We start from the raw sequence: 13,311 nt of genomic DNA on the forward strand, positions 1-13,311 counted from the left end.
ACACCTAGCGTTTCGGCAGTACATGCTTACTGCTTACTGGCAGCGCTTGCGATTGCCAGGCCTCCGAGATGATTTTGCCAATATGCTTAGCCTGACATTTGAAAGAGAGGGTGTTGGCTAAGGTCACCTGTGTGAGCCATTTTCTTTTATACTGTTTCTGGATTTGCCGCCTTTATGTATGTTTCTTCTCTACACGAGGACTGAAGTTTTCGTGTTTCTTTTTTTAAATCTTTATTTCACAAAGCAGTCTACATTATATAGTCATGTTTTAGGATTTTAATTTCAGTAGTGTACTTCTTTTGAAGTGGCTGTGTTGTGGATGTTCCTTAATAATTTTTTTTTTCAATAGATATATTTGTTAGAGGAATAATAATTACGCTTTCACTTGCTCATAATGAGCTGAGACTGAATTGCAGGCATTTAAAAAAAAACAAAAAAGTTGGTCTAGGGGTATGATTCCTGCTTAGGGTTAAAAAAAAAAAAAAAAAAGTGGTAGAGCACTGGTCTCGTAAACCAGGGGTCGTGAGTTCGAACCTCACAGAAGGCATTCATTTTTTAAACCTTCCTGCAAGGAGCGGAGCTATCTCGAGCAGCATCTAACACATGGCAGTACACTGAATGAAAGGGATGTTCTACAACCTATGACAAGTATTCTACTGGCCTCAGAGGTTTTCTGAATGCATAGGCAGAACATTGGTTTGTATGCATTTTGTAGTATAATGTCATGCTTGGCGATGTCATTCGTTTACGAGCCTCGCTACAGTGTGCATGCACGTTATCCATGTGAAGAGGCGTAAGCAAATGCTACCATTCTGCGAGATTCCTGCAGAAGGTATACGAATTGCGTTGATATACAGAGCACAAGGGAGCCAAAGTCAAGGCCTCCGTGGCGCAATCGGCTAGCGCGTTCGGCTGTTAACCGAAAGGTTGGTGGTTCGAGCCCACCCGGGGGCGAAATCGTTTTAACCGGCACCGAGGTGAGGACATACGTCAACTTTGTTAGAGATACACAGCTAGTGTGACAATTTGGCTGCGTTTGAGTGATGCCACAGAGCCTTATACACATTCAGCCAAGTGACACTGTAGGTAAAAACATGGCCCTACACAGACGTTCTGCTGTTTTCCTTTTTATTCGTCATGTGTGACACTGCAGTAGAGGGACGCCCGCTACAAAAGACGTATTCTTTACATTCAATTTCAGCATATACGTCGCGAGTGCCACATGACATGGCCTGTCTCTCGATGTCGATTTGTATTTGGTGTGTCTTAAGTGTCGGTCTGCAGTAGGCCGCTGTTGGCCGAGCGACGTGCAGTCGCCTTACATGAAGCCCCATGGGCAACGCCAGTGCCACTGTGGACAACAGCGCACTGTAGCCAGAGAGAGGAGCCGAAAGGCGCATTTCGCAGTCGAGCCACGCTATCCCACAAGCTGTGCACTAGGTCAGGATTGTGCAGACCGCTAACTTTTGGTGGGCCGACGCTCGTCCTCGATCGTAAGGGCGAAACATTCAAGAGATTTGGAAAACGGCAATGTGGACACCCCCAGCAGCAGCTGTGTGCCAAATCCGATATCTGGTCGAGGGCTGCAAGATTCAGTATGATGAAGTAACAATTTGGGGATAGCTCACAAACGCTAAGCTGCCGCCTTCTTAGCTCAGCGGTAGAGCACTGGTCTCGTAAACCAGGGGTCGTGAGTTCGAACCTCACAGAAGGCATTCATTTTTTAAACCTTCCTGCAAGGAGCGGAGCTATCTCGAGCAGCATCTAACACATGGCAGTACACTGAATGAAAGGGATGTTCTACAACCTATGACAAGTATTCTACTGGCCTCAGAGGTTTTCTGAATGCATAGGCAGAACATTGGTTTGTATGCATTTTGTAGTATAATGTCATGCTTGGCGATGTCATTCGTTTACGAGCCTCGCTACAGTGTGCATGCACGTTATCCATGTGAAGAGGCGTAAGCAAATGCTACCATTCTGCGAGATTCCTGCAGAAGGTATACGAATTGCGTTGATATACAGAGCACAAGGGAGCCAAAGTCAAGGCCTCCGTGGCGCAATCGGCTAGCGCGTTCGGCTGTTAACCGAAAGGTTGGTGGTTCGAGCCCACCCGGGGGCGAAATCGTTTTAACCGGCACCGAGGTGAGGACATACGTCAACTTTGTTAGAGATACACAGCTAGTGTGACAATTTGGCTGCGTTTGAGTGATGCCACAGAGCCTTATACACATTCAGCCAAGTGACACTGTAGGTAAAAACATGGCCCTACACAGACGTTCTGCTGTTTTCCTTTTTATTCGTCATGTGTGACACTGCAGTAGAGGGACGCCCGCTACAAAAGACGTATTCTTTACATTCAATTTCAGCATATACGTCGCGAGTGCCACATGACATGGCCTGTCTCTCGATGTCGATTTGTATTTGGTGTGTCTTAAGTGTCGGTCTGCAGTAGGCCGCTGTTGGCCGAGCGACGTGCAGTCGCCTTACATGAAGCCCCATGGGCAACGCCAGTGCCACTGTGGACAACAGCGCACTGTAGCCAGAGAGAGGAGCCGAAAGGCGCATTTCGCAGTCGAGCCACGCTATCCCACAAGCTGTGCACTAGGTCAGGATTGTGCAGACCGCTAACTTTTGGTGGGCCGACGCTCGTCGTCGATCGTAAGGGCGAAACATTCAAGAGATTTGGAAAACGGCAATGTGGACACCCCCAGCAGCAGCTGTGTGCCAAATCCGATATCTGGTCGAGGGCTGCAAGATTCAGTATGATGAAGTAACAATTTGGGGATAGCTCACAAACGCTAAGCTGCCGCCTTCTTAGCTCAGTGGTAGAGCACTGGTCTCGTAAACCAGGGGTCGTGAGTTCGAACCTCACAGAAGGCATTCATTTTTTAAACCTTCCTGCAAGGAGCGGAGCTATCTCGAGCAGCATCTAACACATGGCAGTACACTGAATGAAAGGGATGTTCTACAACCTATGACAAGTATTCTACTGGCCTCAGAGGTTTTCTGAATGCATAGGCAGAACATTGGTTTGTATGCATTTTGTAGTATAATGTCATGCTTGGCGATGTCATTCGTTTACGAGCCTCGCTACAGTGTGCATGCACGTTATCCATGTGAAGAGGCGTAAGCAAATGCTACCATTCTGCGAGATTCCTGCAGAAGGTATACGAATTGCGTTGATATACAGAGCACAAGGGAGCCAAAGTCAAGGCCTCCGTGGCGCAATCGGCTAGCGCGTTCGGCTGTTAACCGAAAGGTTGGTGGTTCGAGCCCACCCGGGGGCGAAATCGTTTTAACCGGCACCGAGGTGAGGACATACGTCAACTTTGTTAGAGATACACAGCTAGTGTGACAATTTGGCTGCGTTTGAGTGATGCCACAGAGCCTTATACACATTCAGCCAAGTGACACTGTAGGTAAAAACATGGCCCTACACAGACGTTCTGCTGTTTTCCTTTTTATTCGTCATGTGTGACACTGCAGTAGAGGGACGCCCGCTACAAAAGACGTATTCTTTACATTCAATTTCAGCATATACGTCGCGAGTGCCACATGACATGGCCTGTCTCTCGATGTCGATTTGTATTTGGTGTGTCTTAAGTGTCGGTCTGCAGTAGGCCGCTGTTGGCCGAGCGACGTGCAGTCGCCTTACATGAAGCCCCATGGGCAACGCCAGTGCCACTGTGGACAACAGCGCACTGTAGCCAGAGAGAGGAGCCGAAAGGCGCATTTCGCAGTCGAGCCACGCTATCCCACAAGCTGTGCACTAGGTCAGGATTGTGCAGACCGCTAACTTTTGGTGGGCCGACGCTCGTCCTCGATCGTAAGGGCGAAACATTCAAGAGATTTGGAAAACGGCAATGTGGACACCCCCAGCAGCAGCTGTGTGCCAAATCCGATATCTGGTCGAGGGCTGCAAGATTCAGTATGATGAAGTAACAATTTGGGGATAGCTCACAAACGCTAAGCTGCCGCCTTCTTAGCTCAGTGGTAGAGCACTGGTCTCGTAAACCAGGGGTCGTGAGTTCGAACCTCACAGAAGGCATTCATTTTTTAAACCTTCCTGCAAGGAGCGGAGCTATCTCGAGCAGCATCTAACACATGGCAGTACACTGAATGAAAGGGATGTTCTACAACCTATGACAAGTATTCTACTGGCCTCAGAGGTTTTCTGAATGCATAGGCAGAACATTGGTTTGTATGCATTTTGTAGTATAATGTCATGCTTGGCGATGTCATTCGTTTACGAGCCTCGCTACAGTGTGCATGCACGTTATCCATGTGAAGAGGCGTAAGCAAATGCTACCATTCTGCGAGATTCCTGCAGAAGGTATACGAATTGCGTTGATATACAGAGCACAAGGGAGCCAAAGTCAAGGCCTCCGTGGCGCAATCGGCTAGCGCGTTCGGCTGTTAACCGAAAGGTTGGTGGTTCGAGCCCACCCGGGGGCGAAATCGTTTTAACCGGCACCGAGGTGAGGACATACGTCAACTTTGTTAGAGATACACAGCTAGTGTGACAATTTGGCTGCGTTTGAGTGATGCCACAGAGCCTTATACACATTCAGCCAAGTGACACTGTAGGTAAAAACATGGCCCTACACAGACGTTCTGCTGTTTTCCTTTTTATTCGTCATGTGTGACACTGCAGTAGAGGGACGCCCGCTACAAAAGACGTATTCTTTACATTCAATTTCAGCATATACGTCGCGAGTGCCACATGACATGGCCTGTCTCTCGATGTCGATTTGTATTTGGTGTGTCTTAAGTGTCGGTCTGCAGTAGGCCGCTGTTGGCCGAGCGACGTGCAGTCGCCTTACATGAAGCCCCATGGGCAACGCCAGTGCCACTGTGGACAACAGCGCACTGTAGCCAGAGAGAGGAGCCGAAAGGCGCATTTCGCAGTCGAGCCACGCTATCCCACAAGCTGTGCACTAGGTCAGGATTGTGCAGACCGCTAACTTTTGGTGGGCCGACGCTCGTCCTCGATCGTAAGGGCGAAACATTCAAGAGATTTGGAAAACGGCAATGTGGACACCCCCAGCAGCAGCTGTGTGCCAAATCCGATATCTGGTCGAGGGCTGCAAGATTCAGCATGATGAAGTAACAATTTGGGGATAGCTCACAAACGCTAAGCTGCCGCCTTCTTAGCTCAGTGGTAGAGCACTGGTCTCGTAAACCAGGGGTCGTGAGTTCGAACCTCACAGAAGGCATTCATTTTTTAAACCTTCCTGCAAGGAGCGGAGCTATCTCGAGCAGCATCTAACACATGGCAGTACACTGAATGAAAGGGATGTTCTACAACCTATGACAAGTATTCTACTGGCCTCAGAGGTTTTCTGAATGCATAGGCAGAACATTGGTTTGTATGCATTTTGTAGTATAATGTCATGCTTGGCGATGTCATTCGTTTACGAGCCTCGCTACAGTGTGCATGCACGTTATCCATGTGAAGAGGCGTAAGCAAATGCTACCATTCTGCGAGATTCCTGCAGAAGGTATACGAATTGCGTTGATATACAGAGCACAAGGGAGCCAAAGTCAAGGCCTCCGTGGCGCAATCGGCTAGCGCGTTCGGCTGTTAACCGAAAGGTTGGTGGTTCGAGCCCACCCGGGGGCGAAATCGTTTTAACCGGCACCGAGGTGAGGACATACGTCAACTTTGTTAGAGATACACAGCTAGTGTGACAATTTGGCTGCGTTTGAGTGATGCCACAGAGCCTTATACACATTCAGCCAAGTGACACTGTAGGTAAAAACATGGCCCTACACAGACGTTCTGCTGTTTTCCTTTTTATTCGTCATGTGTGACACTGCAGTAGAGGGACGCCCGCTACAAAAGACGTATTCTTTACATTCAATTTCAGCATATACGTCGCGAGTGCCACATGACATGGCCTGTCTCTCGATGTCGATTTGTATTTGGTGTGTCTTAAGTGTCGGTCTGCAGTAGGCCGCTGTTGGCCGAGCGACGTGCAGTCGCCTTACATGAAGCCCCATGGGCAACGCCAGTGCCACTGTGGACAACAGCGCACTGTAGCCAGAGAGAGGAGCCGAAAGGCGCATTTCGCAGTCGAGCCACGCTATCCCACAAGCTGTGCACTAGGTCAGGATTGTGCAGACCGCTAACTTTTGGTGGGCCGACGCTCGTCGTCGATCGTAAGGGCGAAACATTCAAGAGATTTGGAAAACGGCAATGTGGACACCCCCAGCAGCAGCTGTGTGCCAAATCCGATATCTGGTCGAGGGCTGCAAGATTCAGTATGATGAAGTAACAATTTGGGGATAGCTCACAAACGCTAAGCTGCCGCCTTCTTAGCTCAGTGGTAGAGCACTGGTCTCGTAAACCAGGGGTCGTGAGTTCGAACCTCACAGAAGGCATTCATTTTTTAAACCTTCCTGCAAGGAGCGGAGCTATCTCGAGCAGCATCTAACACATGGCAGTACACTGAATGAAAGGGATGTTCTACAACCTATGACAAGTATTCTACTGGCCTCAGAGGTTTTCTGAATGCATAGGCAGAACATTGGTTTGTATGCATTTTGTAGTATAATGTCATGCTTGGCGATGTCATTCGTTTACGAGCCTCGCTACAGTGTGCATGCACGTTATCCATGTGAAGAGGCGTAAGCAAATGCTACCATTCTGCGAGATTCCTGCAGAAGGTATACGAATTGCGTTGATATACAGAGCACAAGGGAGCCAAAGTCAAGGCCTCCGTGGCGCAATCGGCTAGCGCGTTCGGCTGTTAACCGAAAGGTTGGTGGTTCGAGCCCACCCGGGGGCGAAATCGTTTTAACCGGCACCGAGGTGAGGACATACGTCAACTTTGTTAGAGATACACAGCTAGTGTGACAATTTGGCTGCGTTTGAGTGATGCCACAGAGCCTTATACACATTCAGCCAAGTGACACTGTAGGTAAAAACATGGCCCTACACAGACGTTCTGCTGTTTTCCTTTTTATTCGTCATGTGTGACACTGCAGTAGAGGGACGCCCGCTACAAAAGACGTATTCTTTACATTCAATTTCAGCATATACGTCGCGAGTGCCACATGACATGGCCTGTCTCTCGATGTCGATTTGTATTTGGTGTGTCTTAAGTGTCGGTCTGCAGTAGGCCGCTGTTGGCCGAGCGACGTGCAGTCGCCTTACATGAAGCCCCATGGGCAACGCCAGTGCCACTGTGGACAACAGCGCACTGTAGCCAGAGAGAGGAGCCGAAAGGCGCATTTCGCAGTCGAGCCACGCTATCCCACAAGCTGTGCACTAGGTCAGGATTGTGCAGACCGCTAACTTTTGGTGGGCCGACGCTCGTCCTCGATCGTAAGGGCGAAACATTCAAGAGATTTGGAAAACGGCAATGTGGACACCCCCAGCAGCAGCTGTGTGCCAAATCCGATATCTGGTCGAGGGCTGCAAGATTCAGTATGATGAAGTAACAATTTGGGGATAGCTCACAAACGCTAAGCTGCCGCCTTCTTAGCTCAGTGGTAGAGCACTGGTCTCGTAAACCAGGGGTCGTGAGTTCGAACCTCACAGAAGGCATTCATTTTTTAAACCTTCCTGCAAGGAGCGGAGCTATCTCGAGCAGCATCTAACACATGGCAGTACACTGAATGAAAGGGATGTTCTACAACCTATGACAAGTATTCTACTGGCCTCAGAGGTTTTCTGAATGCATAGGCAGAACATTGGTTTGTATGCATTTTGTAGTATAATGTCATGCTTGGCGATGTCATTCGTTTACGAGCCTCGCTACAGTGTGCATGCACGTTATCCATGTGAAGAGGCGTAAGCAAATGCTACCATTCTGCGAGATTCCTGCAGAAGGTATACGAATTGCGTTGATATACAGAGCACAAGGGAGCCAAAGTCAAGGCCTCCGTGGCGCAATCGGCTAGCGCGTTCAGCTGTTAACCGAAAGGTTGGTGGTTCGAGCCCACCCGGGGGCGAAATCGTTTTAACCGGCACCGAGGTGAGGACATACGTCAACTTTGTTAGAGATACACAGCTAGTGTGACAATTTGGCTGCGTTTGAGTGATGCCACAGAGCCTTATACACATTCAGCCAAGTGACACTGTAGGTAAAAACATGGCCCTACACAGACGTTCTGCTGTTTTCCTTTTTATTCGTCATGTGTGACACTGCAGTAGAGGGACGCCCGCTACAAAAGACGTATTCTTTACATTCAATTTCAGCATATACGTCGCGAGTGCCACATGACATGGCCTGTCTCTCGATGTCGATTTGTATTTGGTGTGTCTTAAGTGTCGGTCTGCAGTAGGCCGCTGTTGGCCGAGCGACGTGCAGTCGCCTTACATGAAGCCCCATGGGCAACGCCAGTGCCACTGTGGACAACAGCGCACTGTAGCCAGAGAGAGGAGCCGAAAGGCGCATTTCGCAGTCGAGCCACGCTATCCCACAAGCTGTGCACTAGGTCAGGATTGTGCAGACCGCTAACTTTTGGTGGGCCGACGCTCGTCCTCGATCGTAAGGGCGAAACATTCAAGAGATTTGGAAAACGGCAATGTGGACACCCCCAGCAGCAGCTGTGTGCCAAATCCGATATCTGGTCGAGGGCTGCAAGATTCAGTATGATGAAGTAACAATTTGGGGATAGCTCACAAACGCTAAGCTGCCGCCTTCTTAGCTCAGTGGTAGAGCACTGGTCTCGTAAACCAGGGGTCGTGAGTTCGAACCTCACAGAAGGCATTCATTTTTTAAACCTTCCTGCAAGGAGCGGAGCTATCTCGAGCAGCATCTAACACATGGCAGTACACTGAATGAAAGGGATGTTCTACAACCTATGACAAGTATTCTACTGGCCTCAGAGGTTTTCTGAATGCATAGGCAGAACATTGGTTTGTATGCATTTTGTAGTATAATGTCATGCTTGGCGATGTCATTCGTTTACGAGCCTCGCTACAGTGTGCATGCACGTTATCCATGTGAAGAGGCGTAAGCAAATGCTACCATTCTGCGAGATTCCTGCAGAAGGTATACGAATTGCGTTGATATACAGAGCACAAGGGAGCCAAAGTCAAGGCCTCCGTGGCGCAATCGGCTAGCGCGTTCAGCTGTTAACCGAAAGGTTGGTGGTTCGAGCCCACCCGGGGGCGAAATCGTTTTAACCGGCACCGAGGTGAGGACATACGTCAACTTTGTTAGAGATACACAGCTAGTGTGACAATTTGGCTGCGTTTGAGTGATGCCACAGAGCCTTATACACATTCAGCCAAGTGACACTGTAGGTAAAAACATGGCCCTACACAGACGTTCTGCTGTTTTCCTTTTTATTCGTCATGTGTGACACTGCAGTAGAGGGACGCCCGCTACAAAAGACGTATTCTTTACATTCAATTTCAGCATATACGTCGCGAGTGCCACATGACATGGCCTGTCTCTCGATGTCGATTTGTATTTGGTGTGTCTTAAGTGTCGGTCTGCAGTAGGCCGCTGTTGGCCGAGCGACGTGCAGTCGCCTTACATGAAGCCCCATGGGCAACGCCAGTGCCACTGTGGACAACAGCGCACTGTAGCCAGAGAGAGGAGCCGAAAGGCGCATTTCGCAGTCGAGCCACGCTATCCCACAAGCTGTGCACTAGGTCAGGATTGTGCAGACCGCTAACTTTTGGTGGGCCGACGCTCGTCGTCGATCGTAAGGGCGAAACATTCAAGAGATTTGGAAAACGGCAATGTGGACACCCCCAGCAGCAGCTGTGTGCCAAATCCGATATCTGGTCGAGGGCTGCAAGATTCAGTATGATGAAGTAACAATTTGGGGATAGCTCACAAACGCTAAGCTGCCGCCTTCTTAGCTCAGTGGTAGAGCACTGGTCTCGTAAACCAGGGGTCGTGAGTTCGAACCTCACAGAAGGCATTCATTTTTTAAACCTTCCTGCAAGGAGCGGAGCTATCTCGAGCAGCATCTAACACATGGCAGTACACTGAATGAAAGGGATGTTCTACAACCTATGACAAGTATTCTACTGGCCTCAGAGGTTTTCTGAATGCATAGGCAGAACATTGGTTTGTATGCATTTTGTAGTATAATGTCATGCTTGGCGATGTCATTCGTTTACGAGCCTCGCTACAGTGTGCATGCACGTTATCCATGTGAAGAGGCGTAAGCAAATGCTACCATTCTGCGAGATTCCTGCAGAAGGTATACGAATTGCGTTGATATACAGAGCACAAGGGAGCCAAAGTCAAGGCCTCCGTGGCGCAATCGGCTAGCGCGTTCGGCTGTTAACCGAAAGGTTGGTGGTTCGAGCCCACCCGGGGGCGAAATCGTTTTAACCGGCACCGAGGTGAGGACATACGTCAACTTTGTTAGAGATACACAGCTAGTGTGACAATTTGGCTGCGTTTGAGTGATGCCACAGAGCCTTATACACATTCAGCCAAGTGACACTGTAGGTAAAAACATGGCCCTACACAGACGTTCTGCTGTTTTCCTTTTTATTCGTCATGTGTGACACTGCAGTAGAGGGACGCCCGCTACAAAAGACGTATTCTTTACATTCAATTTCAGCATATACGTCGCGAGTGCCACATGACATGGGCTGTCTCTCGATGTCGATTTGTATTTGGTGTGTCTTAAGTGTCGGTCTGCAGTAGGCCGCTGTTGGCCGAGCGACGTGCAGTCGCCTTACATGAAGCCCCATGGGCAACGCCAGTGCCACTGTGGACAACAGCGCACTGTAGCCAGAGAGAGGAGCCGAAAGGCGCATTTCGCAGTCGAGCCACGCTATCCCACAAGCTGTGCACTAGGTCAGGATTGTGCAGACCGCTAACTTTTGGTGGGCCGACGCTTGTCCTCGATCGTAAGGGCGAAACATTCAAGAGATTTGGAAAACGGCAATGTGGACACCCCCAGCAGCAGCTGTGTGCCAAATCCGATATCTGGTCGAGGGCTGCAAGATTCAGTATGATGAAGTAACAATTTGGGGATAGCTCACAAACGCTAAGCTGCCGCCTTCTTAGCTCAGTGGTAGAGCACTGGTCTCGTAAACCAGGGGTCGTGAGTTCGAACCTCACAGAAGGCATTCATTTTTTAAACCTTCCTGCAAGGAGCGGAGCTATCTCGAGCAGCATCTAACACATGGCAGTACACTGAATGAAAGGGATGTTCTACAACCTATGACAAGTATTCTACTGGCCTCAGAGGTTTTCTGAATGCATAGGCAGAACATTGGTTTGTATGCATTTTGTAGTATAATGTCATGCTTGGCGATGTCATTCGTTTACGAGCCTCGCTACAGTGTGCATGCACGTTATCCATGTGAAGAGGCGTAAGCAAATGCTACCATTCTGCGAGATTCCTGCAGAAGGTATACGAATTGCGTTGATATACAGAGCACAAGGGAGCCAAAGTCAAGGCCTCCGTGGCGCAATCGGCTAGCGCGTTCGGCTGTTAACCGAAAGGTTGGTGGTTCGAGCCCACCCGGGGGCGAAATCGTTTTAACCGGCACCGAGGTGAGGACATACGTCAACTTTGTTAGAGATACACAGCTAGTGTGACAATTTGGCTGCGTTTGAGTGATGCCACAGAGCCTTATACACATTCAGCCAAGTGACACTGTAGGTAAAAACATGGCCCTACACAGACGTTCTGCTGTTTTCCTTTTTATTCGTCATGTGTGACACTGCAGTAGAGGGACGCCCGCTACAAAAGACGTATTCTTTACATTCAATTTCAGCATATACGTCGCGAGTGCCACATGACATGGCCTGTCTCTCGATGTCGATTTGTATTTGGTGTGTCTTAAGTGTCGGTCTGCAGTAGGCCGCTGTTGGCCGAGCGACGTGCAGTCGCCTTACATGAAGCCCCATGGGCAACGCCAGTGCCACTGTGGACAACAGTGCACTGTAGCCAGAGAGAGGAGCCGAAAGGCGCATTTCGCAGTCGAGCCACGCTATCCCACAAGCTGTGCACTAGGTCAGGATTGTGCAGACCGCTAACTTTTGGTGGGCCGACGCTCGTCGTCGATCGTAAGGGCGAAACATTCAAGAGATTTGGAAAACGGCAATGTGGACACCCCCAGCAGCAGCTGTGTGCCAAATCCGATATCTGGTCGAGGGCTGCAAGATTCAGTATGATGAAGTAACAATTTGGGGATAGCTCACAAACGCTAAGCTGCCGCCTTCTTAGCTCAGTGGTAGAGCACTGGTCTCGTAAACCAGGGGTCGTGAGTTCGAACCTCACAGAAGGCATTCATTTTTTAAACCTTCCTGCAAGGAGCGGAGCTATCTCGAGCAGCATCTAACACATGGCAGTACACTGAATGAAAGGGATGTTCTACAACCTATGACAAGTATTCTACTGGCCTCAGAGGTTTTCTGAATGCATAGGCAGAACATTGGTTTGTATGCATTTTGTAGTATAATGTCATGCTTGGCGATGTCATTCGTTTACGAGCCTCGCTACAGTGTGCATGCACGTTATCCATGTGAAGAGGCGTAAGCAAATGCTACCATTCTGCGAGATTCCTGCAGAAGGTATACGAATTGCGTTGATATACAGAGCACAAGGGAGCCAAAGTCAAGGCCTCCGTGGCGCAATCGGCTAGCGCGTTCGGCTGTTAACCGAAAGGTTGGTGGTTCGAGCCCACCCGGGGGCGAAATCGTTTTAACCGGCACCGAGGTGAGGACATACGTCAACTTTGTTAGAGATACACAGCTAGTGTGACAATTTGGCTGCGTTTGAGTGATGCCACAGAGCCTTATACACATTCAGCCAAGTGACACTGTAGGTAAAAACATGGCCCTACACAGACGTTCTGCTGTTTTCCTTTTTATTCGTCATGTGTGACACTGCAGTAGAGGGACGCCCGCTACAAAAGACGTATTCTTTACATTCAATTTCAGCATATACGTCGCGAGTGCCACATGACATGGGCTGTCTCTCGATGTCGATTTGTATTTGGTGTGTCTTAAGTGTCGGTCTGCAGTAGGCCGCTGTTGGCCGAGCGACGTGCAGTCGCCTTACATGAAGCCCCATGGGCAACGCCAGTGCCACTGTGGACAACAGCGCACTGTAGCCAGAGAGAGGAGCCGAAAGGCGCATTTCGCAGTCGAGCCACGCTATCCCACAAGCTGTGCACTAGGTCAGGATTGTGCAGACCGCTAACTTTTGGTGGGCCGACGCTTGTCCTCGATCGTAAGGGCGAAACATTCAAGAGATTTGGAAAACGGCAATGTGGACACCCCCAGCAGCAGCTGTGTGCCAAATCCGATATCTGGTCGAGGGCTGCAAGATTCAGTATGATGAAGTAACAATTTGGGGATAGCTCACAAA

The 13,311-nt window shown here is 49.4% G+C and overlaps 21 non-coding genes across 21 annotated transcripts; all 21 read left to right on the forward strand.

Annotated features, from left to right (window-relative positions):
• Nucleotides 1-880: 880 nt before the first annotated feature.
• On the forward strand, nt 881-954 carry Trnan-guu. The gene has a single exon. It is a non-coding gene; the product is annotated as a tRNA-Asn (tRNA).
• A 689-nt stretch (nt 955-1,643) lies between these two features.
• Nucleotides 1,644-1,715, forward strand: Trnat-cgu. Its single transcript has one exon. It is a non-coding gene; the product is annotated as a tRNA-Thr (tRNA).
• Nucleotides 1,716-2,048: 333 nt separating this feature from the next.
• On the forward strand, nt 2,049-2,122 carry Trnan-guu. The gene has a single exon. It is a non-coding gene; the product is annotated as a tRNA-Asn (tRNA).
• A 689-nt stretch (nt 2,123-2,811) lies between these two features.
• Nucleotides 2,812-2,883, forward strand: Trnat-cgu. Its single transcript has one exon. It is a non-coding gene; the product is annotated as a tRNA-Thr (tRNA).
• A 333-nt stretch (nt 2,884-3,216) lies between these two features.
• Trnan-guu lies at nt 3,217-3,290 on the forward strand. Its single transcript has one exon. It is a non-coding gene; the product is annotated as a tRNA-Asn (tRNA).
• A 689-nt stretch (nt 3,291-3,979) lies between these two features.
• On the forward strand, nt 3,980-4,051 carry Trnat-cgu. The gene has a single exon. It is a non-coding gene; the product is annotated as a tRNA-Thr (tRNA).
• Nucleotides 4,052-4,384: 333 nt separating this feature from the next.
• Trnan-guu lies at nt 4,385-4,458 on the forward strand. The gene has a single exon. It is a non-coding gene; the product is annotated as a tRNA-Asn (tRNA).
• A 689-nt stretch (nt 4,459-5,147) lies between these two features.
• Nucleotides 5,148-5,219, forward strand: Trnat-cgu. Its single transcript has one exon. It is a non-coding gene; the product is annotated as a tRNA-Thr (tRNA).
• A 333-nt stretch (nt 5,220-5,552) lies between these two features.
• Nucleotides 5,553-5,626, forward strand: Trnan-guu. The gene has a single exon. It is a non-coding gene; the product is annotated as a tRNA-Asn (tRNA).
• A 689-nt stretch (nt 5,627-6,315) lies between these two features.
• Nucleotides 6,316-6,387, forward strand: Trnat-cgu. The gene has a single exon. It is a non-coding gene; the product is annotated as a tRNA-Thr (tRNA).
• A 333-nt stretch (nt 6,388-6,720) lies between these two features.
• Nucleotides 6,721-6,794, forward strand: Trnan-guu. Its single transcript has one exon. It is a non-coding gene; the product is annotated as a tRNA-Asn (tRNA).
• A 689-nt stretch (nt 6,795-7,483) lies between these two features.
• On the forward strand, nt 7,484-7,555 carry Trnat-cgu. The gene has a single exon. It is a non-coding gene; the product is annotated as a tRNA-Thr (tRNA).
• A 333-nt stretch (nt 7,556-7,888) lies between these two features.
• On the forward strand, nt 7,889-7,962 carry Trnan-guu. The gene has a single exon. It is a non-coding gene; the product is annotated as a tRNA-Asn (tRNA).
• Nucleotides 7,963-8,651: 689 nt separating this feature from the next.
• On the forward strand, nt 8,652-8,723 carry Trnat-cgu. The gene has a single exon. It is a non-coding gene; the product is annotated as a tRNA-Thr (tRNA).
• Nucleotides 8,724-9,056: 333 nt separating this feature from the next.
• Trnan-guu lies at nt 9,057-9,130 on the forward strand. The gene has a single exon. It is a non-coding gene; the product is annotated as a tRNA-Asn (tRNA).
• A 689-nt stretch (nt 9,131-9,819) lies between these two features.
• Trnat-cgu lies at nt 9,820-9,891 on the forward strand. The gene has a single exon. It is a non-coding gene; the product is annotated as a tRNA-Thr (tRNA).
• Nucleotides 9,892-10,224: 333 nt separating this feature from the next.
• Trnan-guu lies at nt 10,225-10,298 on the forward strand. Its single transcript has one exon. It is a non-coding gene; the product is annotated as a tRNA-Asn (tRNA).
• Nucleotides 10,299-10,987: 689 nt separating this feature from the next.
• Nucleotides 10,988-11,059, forward strand: Trnat-cgu. The gene has a single exon. It is a non-coding gene; the product is annotated as a tRNA-Thr (tRNA).
• Nucleotides 11,060-11,392: 333 nt separating this feature from the next.
• Trnan-guu lies at nt 11,393-11,466 on the forward strand. The gene has a single exon. It is a non-coding gene; the product is annotated as a tRNA-Asn (tRNA).
• Nucleotides 11,467-12,155: 689 nt separating this feature from the next.
• On the forward strand, nt 12,156-12,227 carry Trnat-cgu. The gene has a single exon. It is a non-coding gene; the product is annotated as a tRNA-Thr (tRNA).
• A 333-nt stretch (nt 12,228-12,560) lies between these two features.
• Nucleotides 12,561-12,634, forward strand: Trnan-guu. The gene has a single exon. It is a non-coding gene; the product is annotated as a tRNA-Asn (tRNA).
• Nucleotides 12,635-13,311: the final 677 nt, after the last annotated feature.

This window comes from Schistocerca piceifrons, chromosome 5 (assembly GCF_021461385.2).
Source record: "Schistocerca piceifrons isolate TAMUIC-IGC-003096 chromosome 5, iqSchPice1.1, whole genome shotgun sequence".
In the NCBI taxonomy this organism is placed as follows: domain Eukaryota; kingdom Metazoa; phylum Arthropoda; class Insecta; order Orthoptera; family Acrididae; genus Schistocerca; species Schistocerca piceifrons.